Source organism: Kogia breviceps, chromosome X (genome assembly GCF_026419965.1).
Source record: "Kogia breviceps isolate mKogBre1 chromosome X, mKogBre1 haplotype 1, whole genome shotgun sequence".
NCBI lineage: Eukaryota > Metazoa > Chordata > Mammalia > Artiodactyla > Physeteridae > Kogia > Kogia breviceps.
Genome location: NC_081330.1, coordinates 87,850,805 through 87,867,871, shown reverse-complemented (window position 1 = coordinate 87,867,871; position 17,067 = coordinate 87,850,805). Strand labels below are relative to the sequence as shown.

Here is a 17,067-nt window from a genome sequence, read left to right as displayed (position 1 = left end):
TCTGGGACCCCTATAATTCGAATGTTGGTGCATTTGATGTTGTCCCAGAGGTCTCTGAGACTGTCCTCAGTTCTTTTCATTCTTTTTTCTTTATTCTGTTCTGCAGTAGTTATTTCCACTATTTTATCTTCCAGGTCACTTATCCGTCCTTCTGCCTCAGTTATTCTGCTATTGATCCCATCTAGAGTATTTTTCATTTCATTTATTGTGTTGCTCATTGTTGCTTGCTTCCTCTTTATTTCTTCTAGTTCCTTGTTAACTGTTTCTTGCAATTTGTCTATTCTATTTCCAAGATTTTGAATCATCTTTACTATCATTATTCTGAATTCTTTTTCAGGTAGACTGCCTATTTCCTCTTCATTTGTTAGGTCTGGTGTGTTTTTATCTTCCTCCTTCATCTGCTGTGTGTTTTTCTGTCTTCTCATTTTGCTTATCTTACTGTGTTTGGGGTCTCCTTTTTTCAGGCTGCAGGTTCATAGTTCCTGTTGTTTTTTGTGGTGGTCCCCAGTGGCTAAGGTTGTTTCAGTGGGTTGAGTAGGCTCCCTGGTTGGGGTGATTAGTGCCTCTGTTTTGGTGGATGAGGCTGTATCTTGTCTTTCTGGTGGGCAGGTCCACGTCTGGGGGTGTGTTTGGGGATGTTGGTAGCCTTATTATGATTTTAGGCAGCCTCTCTGCTAATGGATGGGGCTGTAGACCTGTCTTGCTCTTTGTTGGGGATAGGGTGTCCAGCACTGTTCGTTTGCTGGTCCTTGAGTGAAGCTGGGTCTTGATGTTGAGATGGAGATCTCTGGGAGATTTTTGCCATTTGATATTGGGTGGAGCTGGGAGGTCTCTTGTGGACTAGTGTCTTGAGGTTGGTTCTCCCACCTCAGAGACACAGCCCTGGTGCCTGCCTGGGGTGTGAAGAGCCTTTAATCCACACAGCTCAAATTAAAAGGGAGAAAAAAATGGAAAGGAAAGAAATGGAAGGAAGGAAAGAAGGAAGGAAGGAGGGAGGGAAGGAAGGAAGAAAGGAAGGAAGAAATGAAGGAAGGAAGAAAGCAAGAAAGGAAGGAAGGAAGGTGGAGAGGAAGAAAGGGAGGAAGGAAGAGAGGAAGGGAGGAAGGAAGGAAGAAAAGGCAGGAGGGAAGAAAAGAAGGAAGAAAGGAAGAAAGAAAGGCAGAAGACAAAATAAAGTAGGATAAAGTATAGTTATTAAAATACAAAAATAATTATTAAGAAGAAAAATTTCTATTAAAAAAAAAAACAGAAAAACGGGTTGGTCTAACCCTAGGACAAATGGTGAAAGCAAAGCTATACAGACAAAATCTCACACAGAAGCACACACATAGACACTCACAAAAAGAAAAAAAATGAGAAAATAATAGTATATCTTGCTCCCAAAGTCCACCTCCTCAACTTGGGATGATTCGTTGTCTATTCAGGTTTTCCACAGATGCAGGGCACTTCAAGTTGATTGTGGAGCTTGAATCCGCCGTTTCTGAGGCTGCTGCCAGGGACCTCCCCCTCTCCTCTTTGTTCGCACAGCTCCTGGGGTTCAGCTTTGGACTTGGCCCCGCCTCTGCGTGTAGGTCGTCTGAGGGCGTCTGCCCTTCGCTCAGACAGGATGGGGTTAAAGGAGCAGCTTGATTTGGGGGCTCCGGCTCACTCAGGCTTGGGGGAGGAAGTGGCATGGGTGCGGGGTGAGTCCACGGCAGCAGAGCCCGACGTGACACTGCACATGCCCAAGGCACGCCGCGCGTTCTCCCGTGGAAGCTGTCCCTGAATCCCGGGACCCCGGCAGTGGCGGGCTGCACGGGCTCCCGGGAGGGCTGGTGTGGAGAGTGACCTGTGCTCGCACACAGGCCTCTTGGTGGTGGCAGCAGCAACCTTAGCGTCACACACCCGTCTCTACTGTCCGTGCTGACAGCTGCGGCTCACGCCTGTTTCTGGAGCTCCTTTAATGCGGTGCTGTTAATTCCCTCTCCTCGCACCCGAGGAAGTAAAGAGGCAAGAAAAAGTCTCTTGTCTCTTTGGCAGCTCCACGCCTGTTTCTGGGGCTCCTTTAAGCGGCGCGCTTAATCCCCTCTCCTCGCGAACCAGGAGGCAAAGAGGGAAGAAAAGGTCTCTTGCCTCTTCGGCAGCTCCAGACTTCAACCGGACTCCCTCCCGGCTAGCCGTGGCGCACTAACCCCTTCAGGCTGTTTTCACTCTGCCAACTCCAGACCTTTCCCTGGGATCCAACTGAAGCCCGAGCCTCAGCTCCCGGACCCCGCCCGCTCCAGTGGGGGAGCAGACAAGCCTCTCGGGCTGATGAGTGCCGGTCGGCACCAATCCTCTGCGGGAATCTCTCTGCTTTGCCCTCCGCACCCTGTGGCTGCGCTCTCCGCCACGGCTACGGAGCTTCCCTCTCTGCCACCCGCAGCCTCCTCCCACGAAGGGGCTTCTAGTGTGTGGAAACCTTTCCTCCTTCACGGCTCCCTCCCACTGGTGTAGGTCCCATCCCTATTCTTTGTCTCTGTTTATTCTTTTTTCTTTTGCCCTACCCAGGTATGTGGGGAGTTTCTTGCCTTTTGGGAGGTCTGAGGTCTTCTGCCAGCATTCGGTGGGTGTTCTATAGGAGAAGTTCCACGTGTAGATGTATTTCTGATTTCTCTGTGAGGAGGAAGGAGATCTCCACTCTTCCACCATCTTTAAGCCGTCTCCCACTGTAATATATTTTCATGTGTGTGTGTGTGTGTGTGGTTTTTCTTTTGCCATTTAATATCCTTTACAGTGAAATAGCCATTCATATCTTTTGTCTATTTTCCATTTGGTTTATTTTATTTATTTATTTTTTTTAACATCTTTATTTGAGTATAACTGTTTTACAATAGTGGGTTAGTTTCTCCTTTACAACAAAGTGAATCAGTTATACATATACATATGTTCCCATAACTCTTCCCTCTTGTGTCACCCTCCCTCCCACCCTCCCTATCCCACCCCTCTAGGTGGTCACTAAGTACAGAGGTGAACTCCCTGTGCTATGCTGTAGCTTCCCACTAGCTATCTAATTTACATTTGGTAGTGTGTATATGTCCCTGCCACTCTCTCACATCGTCACAGCTTACCCTTCCCCCTCCCCATATCCTCAAGTCCATGCTCTAGTAGGTCTGTGTTTTATTCCCTCCTACCACTAATCTCTTCATGACATTTTTTTTTTAGATTCCATATATATGTGTTAGCATACGGTATTTGTTTTTGTCCTTCTGACTTACTTCACTCTGTATGACAGATTCCAGGTCTATCCACCTCATTACAAATAACTCAGTTTCATTTCTTTGTATGGCTGAGTAATATTCCATTGTATATATGTGCCACATCTTCCTTATCCATTCATCTGTTGATGGACACTTAGGTTGCTTCCATGTCCTGGCTATCGTAAATAGAGCTGCAATAAACATTTTGGTACATGACTCTTTTTGAATTATGGTTTTCTCAGGGTATATGCCCAGGAGTGGGATTGCTGGGTCATATGATAGTTCTATTTGTAGTTTTTTAAGGAACCTCCATACTGTTCTCCATAGTGGCTGTATCATTTTACATTCCCACCAGCAGTGCAAGAGTGTTCCCTTTTCTCCACACCCTCTCCAGCATTTATTGTTTCTAGAGTTTTTGATGATGGCCAATCTGGCCGGTGTGAGATGATATCTCATTGTAGTTTTGATTTGCATTTCTCTAATGATTAATGATGTTGAGCATTCTTTCATGTGTTTGTTGGCTATCTGTATATCTTCTTTGGAGAAATGTCTATTTAGTTCTTCTGCCCATTTTTGGATTGGGCTGTTTGTTTTTTTGTTATTGAGCTGCATGAGTTGCTTATAAATTTTGGATATTAATCCTTTGTCAGTTGCTTCATTGGCAAATATTTTCTCCCATTCTGAGGGTTGTCTTTTGGTCTTGTTTATGGTATCCTTTGCTGTGCAAAAGCTTTTAAGTTTCATTAGATCCCATTTGTTTATTTTTGTTTTTATTTCCATTTCTCTAGGAGATGGGTCAAAAAGGATCTTGCTGTGATTGATGTCATAGAGTGTTCTGCCTATGTTTTCCTCTAAGAGTTTGATAGTGTCTGGCCTTACATTTAGGTCTTTAACCCATTTTGAGTTTATTTTTGTGTGTGGTGTTAGGGAGTGTTCTAATTTCATACTTTTACATGTAGCTGTCCAGTTTTCCCAGCACCACTTATTGAAGAGGCTGTCTTTTCTCCAATGTATATTCTTGCCTCCTTTATCAAAGATAAGGTGACCATATGTCTGTGGGTTTATCTCTGGGCTTTCTATCCTGTTCCATTGATCTATATTTCTGTTTTTGTGCCAGTACCATACTGTCTTGATTACTGTGGCCTTGTAGTATAGTCTGAAGTCAGGGAGCCTGATTCCTCCAGCTCCATTTTTCATTCTCAAGATTGCTTTGGCTATTCGGGGTCTTTTGTGTTTCCATACAAATTGTGAAATTCTTTTTTCTAGTTCTGTAAAAAATGCCAGTGGCAATTTGATAGGGATTGCATTGAATCTGTATATTGCTTTGGGTAATACAGTCATTTTCACTATGTTGATTCTTCCAATCCAAGAACATGGTATATTTCTCCACCTATTTGTATCATCTTTAATTTCTTTCATCAGTGTCTTATAGTTTTCTGCATAGAAGTCTTTTGTCTCCTTAGGTAGGTTTATTCCTAGATATTTTATTCTTTTTGTTGCAATGGTAAATGGGAGTGTTTTCTTAATTTCATTCTCAGATTTTTCATCATTAGTGTATAAGAATGCCAGAGATTTCTGTGCATTAACTTTGTGTCCTGCTACTTTACCAAATTCATTGATTAGTTCTAGTAGTTTTCTGGTAGCATCCTTAGTATTCTCTCTATATCGTATCATGTCATCTGCAAACAGTGACAGCTTTACTTCTTCTTTTCCTATTTGGATTCCTTTTATTTCTTTATTTTCTCTAATTGCTGTGGCTAGAACTTCCAAAACTATGTTGAATAAGAGTGGTGAGAGTGGGCAACCTTGTCTTGTTCCTGATCTTAGTGGAAATGGTTTCAGTTTTTCACCATTGAGAACAATGCTGGCTGTGGGTTTGTCATATATTGCCTTTATTATATTGAGGAAAGTTCCCTCTATGCCTACTTTCTGCAGGGTTTTTATCATAAATGGGTGTTGAATTTTGTCAAAAGCTTTCTCTGCATCTATTGAGATGATCATATGGTTTTTCTCCTTCAGTTTGTTGATATGGTGTATCACGTTGATTGATTTGCGTATATTGAAGAATCCTTGCATTCCTGGAATAAACCCAACTTGATCATGGTGTATGATCCTTTTAATGTGCTGTTGGATTCTGTTTGCTAGTATTTTGTTGAGGATTTTTGCATCTATGTTCATCAGTGATATTGGCCTATAGTTTTCTTTCTTTGTGACGTCTTTGTCTGGTTTTGGTATCAGGGTGATGGTGGCCTCGTAGAATGAGTTTGGGAGTGTTCCTACCTCTGCTATCTTTTGGAAGAGTTTCAGAAGGATAGGTGTTAGCTCTTCTCTAAATGTTTGATAGAATTCGCCTGTGAAGCCATCTGGTCCTGGGCTTTTGTTTGTTGGAAGATTTTTAATCACAGTTTCAATTTCAGTGCTTGTGATTGGTCTGTTCATGTTTTCTATTTCTTCCTGGTTCAGTCTTGGCAGGTTGTGCATTTCTAAGAATTTGTCCATTTCTTCCAGGTTGTCCATTTTATTGCCATAGAGTTGCTTGTAGTAATCTCTAATAATCTTTTGTATTTCTGCAGAGTCAGTTGTTACATCTCCTTTTTCATTTCTAATTCTATTGATTTGAGTCTTCTCCCTTTTTTTCTTGATGAGTCTGGCTAATGGTTTATCAATTTTATTTATCTTCTCAAAGAACCAGCTTTTACTTTTATTGATCTTTGCTATTGTTTCCTTCATTTCTTTTTCATTAACTTCTGATCTGATCTTTATGATTTCTTTCCTTCTGCTAAATTTGGGGTTTTTTTGTTCTTCCTTCTCTAATTGCTTTAGGTGCAAAGTTAAGTTGTTTATTCGAGTTGCTTCCTGTTTCTTAAGGTATGATTGTATTGCTATAAACTTCCCTCTTAGAACTGCTTTTGCTGTATCCCATAGGTTTTGCGTCGTCGTGTCTCCATTGTCATTTGTTTCTAAGTACTTTTTGATTTCCTCTTTGATTTCTTCAGTGATCACTTCGTTATTAAGTAGTGTATTGTTTAGCCTCCATGTGCTTGTATTTTTTACAGATCTTTTCCTGTAATTGATATCTAGTCTCATAGCGTTGTGGTCAGAAAAGATACTTGATACGATTTCAATTTTCTTAAATTTGCCAAGGCTAGATTTGTGACCCAAGATATGATCTATCCTGGAGAATGTTCCATGGGCACTTGAGAAAAATGTGTATTCTGTTGTTTTTGGATGGAATGTCCTATAAATATCAAGTAAATCCATCTTGTATAATGTATTATTTAAAGCTTGTGTTTCTTTATTTATTTTCATTTTGGATGATCTGTCCATTGGTGACAGTGGGGTGTTAAAGTCCCCTACTATGATTGTGTTACTGTCGATTTCCCCTTTTATGGCTGTTAGTATTTGCCTTATGTATTGAGGTGCGCCTATGTTGGGTGCATAAATATTTACAATTGTTATATCTTCTTCATGGATCGATCCCTTGATCATTATATAGTGTCCTTCTTTGTCTCTTGTAATAGTTTTTATTTTAAAGTCTATTTTGTCTGATATGAGAATTGCTACTCCAGCTTTCTTCTGATTTCCATTTGCATGGAATATCTTTTTCCATCCCCTCACTTTCAGCCTGTAAGTGTCCCTAGGTCTGAAGTGGGTCTCTTGTAGACAGCATATATATGGGTCCTGTTTTTGTATCCATTCAGCCAGTCTGTGTCTTTTGGTGGGAGCATTTAATCCATTTACATTTAAGGAAATTATTGATATGTGCGTTCCTATTACCATTTACTTAATTGTTTCAGGTTGTTCTTGTAGGTCTTTTCCTTCTCTTATGTTTCTTGCTTAGAGAAGTTCCTTTAGCATTTGTTGTAAAGCTGGTTTGGTGGTGCTGTACTCTCTCAGCTTTTGCTTGTCTGTAAAGGTTTTAATTTCTCCATCAAATCTGAATGAGATCCTTGCTGGGTAGAGTAGTCTTGGTTGTAGGTTTTTTTCCTTCATCACTTTAAATATGTCCTGCCACTCCCTTCTGGCTTGTAGAGTTTCTGCTGAAAGATCAGATGTTAGCCTTATGGGGATTCCCTTGTGTGTTATTTGTTGTTTTTCCCTTGCTGCTTTTAATATGTTTTCTTTGTATTTAATTTTTGACAGTTTGATTATTATGTGTCTCGGCGTGTTTATCCTTGGGTTTATCCTGTATGGGACTCTCTGTGCTTCCTGGACTTGGTTGACTATTTCCTTTCCTATATTAGGGAAGTTTTCAACTATAATCTCTTCAAATATTTTCTCAGTCCCTTTCTTTTTCTCTTCTTCTTCTGGGACCCCTATGATTTGAATGTTGGTGCGTTTAATGTTGTCCCAGAGATCTCTGAGACTGTCCTCAGTTCTTTTCATTCTTTTTTCTTTCTTCTGCTCTGCAGTAGTTATTTCCACTATTTTATCTTCCAGGTCACTTATCCGTCCTTCTGCCTCCGTTATTCTGCTACTGATCCCGTCTAGAGTATTTTTCATTTCATTTATTGTGTTGCTCATCGTTACTTGCTTCCTCTTTATTTCTTCTAAGTCCTTGTTAACTGATTCTTGCAATTTGTCTATTCTATTTCCAAGATTTTGCATCATCTTCACCATCATTATTCTAAATTCTCTTTCAGGTAGATTGGCTATTACCTCTTCATCTGTTAGGTCTGGTGTGTTTTTATCTTGTTCCTTCATCTGCTGTGTGTTTTTCTGTCTTCTCATTTTGCTTATCTTACTATATTTGGGGTCTCCCTTTTGCAGGCTGCAGGTTCGAATTTCTATCTATTTTTGGTGGCTGTCCCCAGTGGCTGAGGTTGGTTCAGTGGGTTGAGTAGGTTTCCTGGTTGGGGGGACCAGTTCCCCTGTTCTGGTGGATGAGGCTGGATCCCGTCTCCCTGGTGGGTAGGTCCACGTCTGGGGGCGTGTATGGGGATGTCGGTAGCCTTACTGTGATTCTAGGCCGCCTCTCTGCTAATGGATGGGGCTGTAGACCTGTCTCGCTCTTTGTTGGGGATAGGGTGTCCAGCACTGTTTGTTGCTGGTCCTTGAGTGAATCTGGGTCTTGGTGTTGAGATGGAGATCTCTGTGAGATTTTCGCCGTTTGATATTACGTGGAGCTGAGAGGTCTCTTGTGGACCAGTGTCCTGAGGTTAGTTCTCCCACCTCAGAGACACAGCCTTGACACCTGAGGTCTGAGGTCTTCTGCCAGCGTTCGGTGGGTGTTCTATAGGAGAAGTTCCACGTGTAGATGTATTTCTGATGTATCTGTGAGGAGGAAGAGTGATCCCCGCGTCTTACTCTTCCGCCATCTTCTCGCTCCCCCAAGATTTGATATTATCCATTTGGTTTATTTTTTAACTTTGTTTTTTAACGAATTCTTTATGTATTCTAAATACTAAAACTTTTTCAAATATGGGGCTTGCAAATATTTTCTCCCAGTCTGTAGCTTGTTTTTTCATCATATTCACATGAGTTTTCTCAGAGCAAAAAAGTTTTTAATTTTGATGAGGTTTAATTTATCATTTTTCCTTTTATGTATCATGCTTTTGGTGTCAAGCCTAAGAACTCTTTTCCTAGCCCTATACCTCAAAGATTTTTCTATGTATTTGAAATATTTTTATTGTTTTATGTTTTACTTTTATATCCATAATCTATTTTGAATTAACTTTTATATAATGTGTGAAGTTTAGATCCAGATTCATTTCTTGAGCCTATGAACCTCTGATTGCGCTAGAATCATTTATTGAAAAGGCTATCCTTCTTCCATTGGATTCCTTTTGTACCCTTCTCAAAATTCAATTCAGTGTATTTGTGTGGTTCTATTTCTGGACTCTATTCCACTCACATATATATCTATCCCTCAGCAAGTATCACACTGTTTGGATTAGTGTAGTTAAATAGTAAGTCTTAATATAACACCTACTTTACTCTTAATCAAGATTATTTTAGCTGTCCTTGGGCCTCTGAATTTCCATATAAATTTTAGAATAGATTCATCTATATCTACAAAACATCTTTCCTGGGATTTTGACAGGAATAACATTAAACCTATAAGTCTGTTTGGAGAGCCTTGACCTCTTTTCTAGTAGAACGTTCCAATCCATGAACATGGTAGGTCTCTCTGTTTAGGTCTTCTTTAGTGTAATTTGTCAATATGTTATGATTGTCATCATGTGGATCCTGCAAATGTTTTATCAAGTGTATAGGTAAGTGTTTCATTTTTTTGGAGTGATTTTAAGCAGTAATGTGGGTTTAATTTTGGTGTTCTCTAAGCATTTTTAGTGTATAGAAATGCAATTATTTTTTAACCTTGATAAAAATGTTTATTTAAGGTCATATTTTAAAGATGGAAGTGAATCTCAGATTTACAGAACAGTTTGCAACCAGCAGTATTTTGGGTAACAGAAACATCAACATGGCCAAAAGGTTAATTCTTTTCACTTTAGTGTTATTAACAAACTAATATTTGTAATATAAAATGTTACTGAGCAGGTATAAACACTGGAATTATTTTGTTTTGCTTTTAAAATCACTATTTAATAAATAATATCATAGCCCAAAAAGGCACATTCTGAAAAGTTATGAAAATTAGGGGAGAGGAAGCTTCAGTTCCATTTTTTCACATGTCTCAGTCATCATTCTTTCCTGTTTGTAAAAGTATGATTCTTATTGTAGTTGTAAGTTTTGATTAGTTTTAACATGACAACATATTAACAAATTAATTTTTCCCAGCTTTATTGAAATATGAATGGCATATAATAAATTATTTTTGGTGTAGGATTTTCAGTTTGCTCAAGATTATGAATTGTAAGTGGAATGAAGCAGCATTTCCAGTTGATAAGTGGATCTACAGGTAATGTGGTATCTCCCAAATTAAGCTTGTGACAATCAAACCAATAAACTTCAGCAATGAGAAAACTATTGAGAAAATACAACCAGGGAACGTTCATCTCAGTGTAGGCTGGAATGTGTATTTTAAGTAAAAGGATGGTTACTTGAAGTAGTGCAAATGGCAACCGGGTACCAAGAAAACAGATACTAGCTTGGTCAGGAATACTTGTTTAGAGCTCACAGTGTAACTAGCAGAATGAAAGGGAAAATATAGGATAGTCTCACTCATATAGGAAGTTATCCTAATAGCCTGTACCAAGGTAATGACTTCTGACCAAGAGGTTATAAAAGCCACAGATAAAATCATCACCATGGAAAATGACAGACTGTAACTAAACACTGAAGTAGGAAGGACATTCAAAAGAATAAACATTCTGTGCCTTCAGGCTTTGGTAGATAGCTGCATCTCCCAAAAGATAAGCAAGGACTGAAATATAAATTCAAATAACTGTGAAGAAATAAAATCATTTTTGACGATTAAATGGAAGCTTGGCAGTTTTGGAGAGATTCAGGTAATAATTTGTACAAACTCTCAGGAAAACTGTAAAATAGAAAAAAACCATAAGTAAAGGAAATAATTTGACTAAATAGGCAGATGTGATATTTAGTAAACCTAATGCCTAAAAGTACAACACTCCATGAAGTAGGATAGCATGGAAATGTTTACCAAAAATAAAAGATGAATGTTAGTGAGATGCAAAAAAAAAAAAGAAAAGAAAACAAACAAACAAACAAAAGATTGTAAAATTCTGTTATGTGTTTTTTTCTTCTCATTCCTAGCTGGAAGATATTTAATAATATGTTCCCAAGTATAATGAAGAATAACAAACAGCTGACATCTAGGAGCTGGTTGGTTTGATTGAAGTGGCAGTGAAAAGAGCCGTCTTCTAAAGAAAAAATAGTCATTTTTAAGAAAATTTCAAATGGCCTGCTGAGGGCTTCCCTGGTGGTGCAGTGGTTGAGAGTCTGCCTGCCTATGCAGGGGACGTGGGTTTGTGCCCTGGTCCGGGAAGATCCCACATGCCACGGAGCGGCTGGGCCCGTGAGCCATGGCTGCTGAGCCTGTGCGTCAGGAGCCTGTGCTCTGCAATGGGAGAGGCCATAACAATGGCCCGTGTACCGCAAAAAAAAAAAAAAAAAAAATAGGCCTGCTGAAATACATATGATAAAACACTGCTTTATTTTATTTTCCATCTTTTGCTTTCTCCAGTGGGTCTTTCTGATGATGTTTATGTTTTATTTCAGCTTTACTGCCTTCAATTATCTTACTTTTGATTCCTTGCATTTCATTTTGCTACACCACAATGCCCGGTGAATAAATTCCGAGTCACTTACACAAGTGTGGAGGAAGGCAGTGCATTTCCTCTTAGCTATACTTTTACCAGCAGACCAGCTCCAGCTGGTTGCATCCCCCTGAATGTGGAGGAATGTCCCCTGCAGCCACCTCTGGACACCACCCCAGACATAGATCCTCTGGCTGGTGCTGGGCTTCCCAGGCACTGGGGGCCCGACCAGATGTGCCATGAGGTCACCGCCCGAGCTCCAGAAACCCTGGACCCCAGGTGACTGCCCCAGGGAGGGGCAGGAACCCTTCACACCCTCTTGGCTCTGTCCCGCCCATCCTGTGCAGTGCCCTGGAGCAGAGGCAAAGGCGGGGGGCAAGGAGCAGGGTCACTGGAACCAGTTACAATCCTGTCCAAGTTCTGAGGGTTCTGAGGGCTCTTGACCAGGAAGTGCAGGCCTAGGCTCCAAGCCAATTGACTTTTGAGTGCTGATTTTGTATCCACAGATCTGATTTAACTCAATTTTTGTTTTTGCTTTTTGTTTTGGGGGTTTGTGGGTGCTTGGGCTTGTTTTTTTTTGTTTAGGTTCTCTTTTGTAGTTTTCTTGCTATTTTCTATGTAGACAATGTCATCTGCATATATCGGCAGTTTTATTTCTTCATTTCCCATCTATATGTTTTTCATTTCTTTTTCTTATCTTACTTATTTTAGGGGCTAGAACTTCCTTTTTTTGAATAAGAGTGGAGATGTTGGTCATCCTTTCCTTCTTCCCAGTCTTAGTGGTAACTATTCAGTCTCTCACTATTAAGTATGAAGTTAGCTGTAGGGTTTTTGTTGATGTTCTTTACCAACCTTAGGTAATTAATTACCATCCCTAATGTTCTGAAAATTTGTTATCATGAATTGGTGTTGGATTTTGTCAATAATCTTCTCTGTTCCTGGATGTAATCATATTATTTTTGTTCTTTAGCCTTTGTGGACTACATTAATTGATTTTTTTGAATGTTGAAACAACACTGCAAACCTGGAAAAACTCTCACTTGGTCATGATGTATAATTTTTTTATACAGTGTTAGATTTGGCTTGCTAATATTTTGTTAACAAATTTTGTGCTTATATTCATGAGGGATTTGATACATAATGGCTTTTTTGTTATTGTCTTTGTCTGGTTTTTGTGTCAGGTTAATAATGGCCTCATCAAATGAGATGGGAAGATTTTCCTCCTTTTAATTTTTGACAGAGGTTGTGTGGATTGGTGTGACTTCTTTAACTGATTCAAATAATTTTCTATTTAAATCATCTGGGCCCAGAAAATTTTTTTGGAAGTTATTTTTTAATTAAAAATTCAAGTTCTTGAATAGTTTTAGTGCTATTCAGATGTCTACTTATTTAACCTTATTTGAGTTTTGATACTTTTTGGTTTTTGAGGAATTGGTCCTTTTCTTCCTAACTGTTGAGTTTATGAGCGTATTCATAGTATTCCCATATTATACTTTGTAATAGTTGCAGACTCTGGAACCATATCCTCTGTTTAACTCCTGGCACTGGTGATTTGTGTCATCTCTCTGGTATTTTTGTCAGTCTTGCTAGAGGGTTGTCAATTTCAGTGACAGTTTTGAAAAAAATAACAATTTCTTTGATAGTCTCTGTTGTTTTCCTATTTCCAATTTGATTTCCATTCTGGTGTTTATTATTTCCTTTCTTGTAATTTCTTTTGGTTTATTTTTCTCTTTTTTCCTAGTTTCTGGGGATAGAAATGTTTGCTTGAAGTCTTTTCTCTTTTCTAATATAAGCATTTAGTGCTATAAATTTCCCTGTCGGCACTGTTCCAGCAATTTCATTTTTATTCTGTTCCATGTATATTTTATTTCCTTTGTGATCTCCTTCTTGATCCATGGACTATTTATCAATATGTTGTTTCATTTCAATGTGTTCAGAGATTTTTCCTGTTGTCTTTCCATTATTGATTTCCCATTTTGTTCCATATGGTCAGAGGACACACTCTGTATGAATGATATCATTTCTTTTCAACTTGTTAAGGTTTGTTTCATGGTCCAGGATAAAGGTCTATGTTGGTGAATGTTCTGCGGGAACTTGAAAAAAATGTATTCTGCCTGTTATTGACTGGAGTGTTCTATATATGTCAATTAGATCATGTTTTAGTTGACTGTTTTTTCAGATCTACAATATTCCTTTTGGTATTCTATTTATCAACAGTTGTTTTATTAGTTGCTCAGAGGACTTTCATTTGTCAATTCTCCCTTGATGACTCTTCTCTCTTTTCTGCTCTTGGGGAAGCTGTTCAGGTAGACAGGTCTGGATGGCACCAGGGCTGAGGGCCAATTTGCTAGGACAAATTAATTAATACCTACTTAGCTTCAATAGTGTACAAAATACAGCTCCTATACAGCTCTTTCCATTATTTCTTCAAATATTCTTTCTGCCACTTTCTCTCTCTCTCCTCCTTCTGGGATTTCTGTAATGCACGCATCGGTGCTAACAATGGTGCACCATAGTTCTCTTGGTCTCTTTTCATTTTGCTTCATTATTTTCTCCTTCTGATAGTCAGAATGGATGATCTCAAGTGCCTGGCCTTCAAATTTACTGTTTCTTCTGTGATTTTAAATCTGCTGTTGAAAACCTCTACTGAATTAAAAAAAATTATTTCACCTCTTTTTACTTTTCTTAATGTGGCCACAAGAATGTTTAAAATTATCTATGTGGCTCCTGTTATATGTTCCTTTGTGTGTGTGTGTGTGTGTGTGTGTGTGTGTGTGGTGTGCATGTTGGGTTTTGTGTGTGTGTGTGTGGTACGCAGGCCTCTCACTGTTGTGGCCTCTCCCATTGCGGAGCACAGGCTCCGGACGCACAGTCTCAGTGGCCATGGCTCACGGGCCCAGCCACTCGGCAGCATGTGGGATTTTCCCGGACCACGGCACGAACCCGCGTCCCCTGTTTCGGCAAGCGGACTCTCAACCACTGCGCCACCAGGGAAGCCCGCATGTTTATTTTTAACAGCAATTTTAGTTTCACAGCAAAATTAAGAGAAAGGTACAGAAATTTCCCAATTACTCCCTGCCTCTACATATGCATAGCTTCCCGCATTATCAACATCTCTCACCAGAGTGGTACATCTGTTATGATTGGTGAACTCGCATTGTCACATCCATCATAAGCACCCAAAGTCCATAGTTTATACGAGGGTTCGCTCAGTACTGTGCATTCTATGGAAATGCACATTTATACATGTATAAATGGAAATGCATTTATACACTTGGAAAAATGTATAAATGACATATATCCATCATTATAGAATCATATAGAGTGTTTTTACTGCCCTAAAATTCCTCTGTGCTCCACATATTCATGCCTCCTCACCTGAAACCCTGGCAACCACTGATCTTATTGTCTCCATAGTTTTGCCTTTTCCAAAATATCATGAAGCTGGAATCTTACAGGTGTGTAGCTTTTTCAGATTGGTTTCTTTCACTTAGTAATATGCATTTAAGGTTCCTCATTGTCTTCTCATGGCTTGACAGTTCATTTCTTTTAAGCACTGAATAATATTCCATTGTCTGGATGTACCACAGTTTATGTTTCCATTATACCTACTGAAGATTGAACTTCAAGGTTGCCTCTAAATTTTGACAAACATGAATAAAGCTGCTATGAACATACATGTGCATGATTTTTTGTGGACATAAGTTTTTAAATTCTATGGGTAAATACCAAGGAGTGTGATTCCTGGATAATATGTTAGAGTGTGTTTAGTTTCATAAGAGATTGCCAAACTGTCTTCAAAAGTTGGCTATACCATTTGTATTTCTACCAGCAATGAATGAGAGGTCCCATTGCTATACATTCTCACCAGCATTTGTTCTTGTCAGTATTCCAGATTTTGTCCATTCTAATAGGTGTGTAGTGGTATTTCATTGTTTTAATTGGAATTTTCCTGATAACATATGATGTGGAGCATCTCTTCCTACCTTTATTTTCCATCTGCATATCTTCTGAGGTGAGATGTTTGTGAAGGTCTTTGGCCCATTTTTTGATTGAGTTTTTTGGTTTTTTATTGTTGGGTTTTAAGTGTTTGTATGTTTTGGATAACAGTCCTTTATCAGATATGCTTTTGTAAATATATTCTCTCAGTCCATGGTTTGTGTTTTCATTCTCCTGATAGTGTCTATTGCAGAGAAGATGTTTTAAATTTTAATTAGGTCCAACTTATCAGTTGTTTTTAATGTATTGTTCCTTTTCTCTTTTATCTAAAAAGTCACCGCAATATCCAAAGTCTTCTAGATTTTTTTAAATGTTATCTTCTATGAGTTTTAGAGTTTTACATTTTATATTTAGGCCTACAATATATTTTAGTTAATTTCTGTGATGTAGTGAATTTTTCATTTGTTATCTGACATTCCAGCTCCAGAATTTTATTGGTTCCTTTTCAGAGTTTCAATCTATTTATTACAATTTTCTATTTTGTGAGACATTGTTCTCCTGATTTCCTTTAATTCTTTATTCATAGTTTCCTTTATCTTTTTGAGCATATTTAAAGCAGGTATGTAAATGCCTTTTCTAGTAATTCCAATATCTGTTCTTCCTCAAGGACTGTTTCCACTAGTTATTTATTTTGTAAATGGTACTGTGGACAAAGAATGTCACCTGCCATATCAGTAAATAAAGGATGTTGCAGCCATCAAGCCATCAGCCACTGCAGATGCCCCTCACCCTGAAGGTGTACTCTGAGGGGATTCAGGGTGGAGAAAACAGGATACTGCCCCTAGACAGTTAAGGTGCACATCAAAGGAATGATTTCAATGAGCCCCAACTCTTGCATCTTCCCTTACGTAGAAAAGTGCCTAATTCATTAACTTGAGATGTCTGGTTTTTCCTTCCAACTACCTACTGTTTTTTGGCGGAAACTCCTATATATCCCGGCTCCTTCCTTACCTTGCTAGAGTAGTCCCTGATTGCTGAGAGGCTGTCTCCCAGGCTTAAGTCCTCATTATGTCTTCCGAAGAAAACGCATTTCTCAACTGTTAGCTTGTGCATTTTTTGTCAGTTGACAGTACATAGGTTCTTATCTCTTCTCATGCTTTGAAATTTTCGTTGAAAACTACATTTGGAATGTTATAAAGAGGCAACTCTGGAAATGAGATTCTCCTCCCTTTCTTGAGTTTATTGTTGTTTGTATTTTTAGGGACTTTTAAAAATTATTTTTGAGAGACTCTATCCTTTGCCATATGTGGTCATTGAAGACTCTATCTCATTACCTTTGTTCATTAGCTTTTATTAGTTCATTTATTTGTTCATTAGCTTTTATTTCATTAGCCAGTGTTTTCACAGAGAACCCCTTAAATGTCTGGATTAAAAAAAAACAACTCAGTCTTTTCAGGTAGGCTATGTGTGTGCATTTGGGCACAACTTCAACACTTACCTAGGCAGATTACAACTCTGCGTTCACCTTCATTTCTTGTTTATACACACACACACACACACACACACACACACACAAACACACACACACTGCACATACATAAAAAGAGACAGAGAAAGAGAGAAGGAATTGAAGCATATAACTTGTAAGACAGAATAGCAGGCTGAAAATTCAGGTGAAAGATGATTTTACAGTCTTGAGTCTGAAATCAGCAGGAAAAGCCATCAGG

General features: G+C 39.0%; 1 protein-coding gene and 1 pseudogene across 1 annotated transcript in view; one reads left to right on the top strand and one right to left on the bottom strand.

Annotated features, from left to right (window-relative positions):
* Window positions 1-17,067, top strand: part of ALAS2 (5'-aminolevulinate synthase 2) — a 111,858-nt gene that overhangs the window by 42,247 nt on the left and 52,544 nt on the right. The window lies entirely within an intron of this gene.
* LOC131747779 (probable G-protein coupled receptor 160) lies at window positions 9,962-11,024 on the bottom strand (annotated as a pseudogene).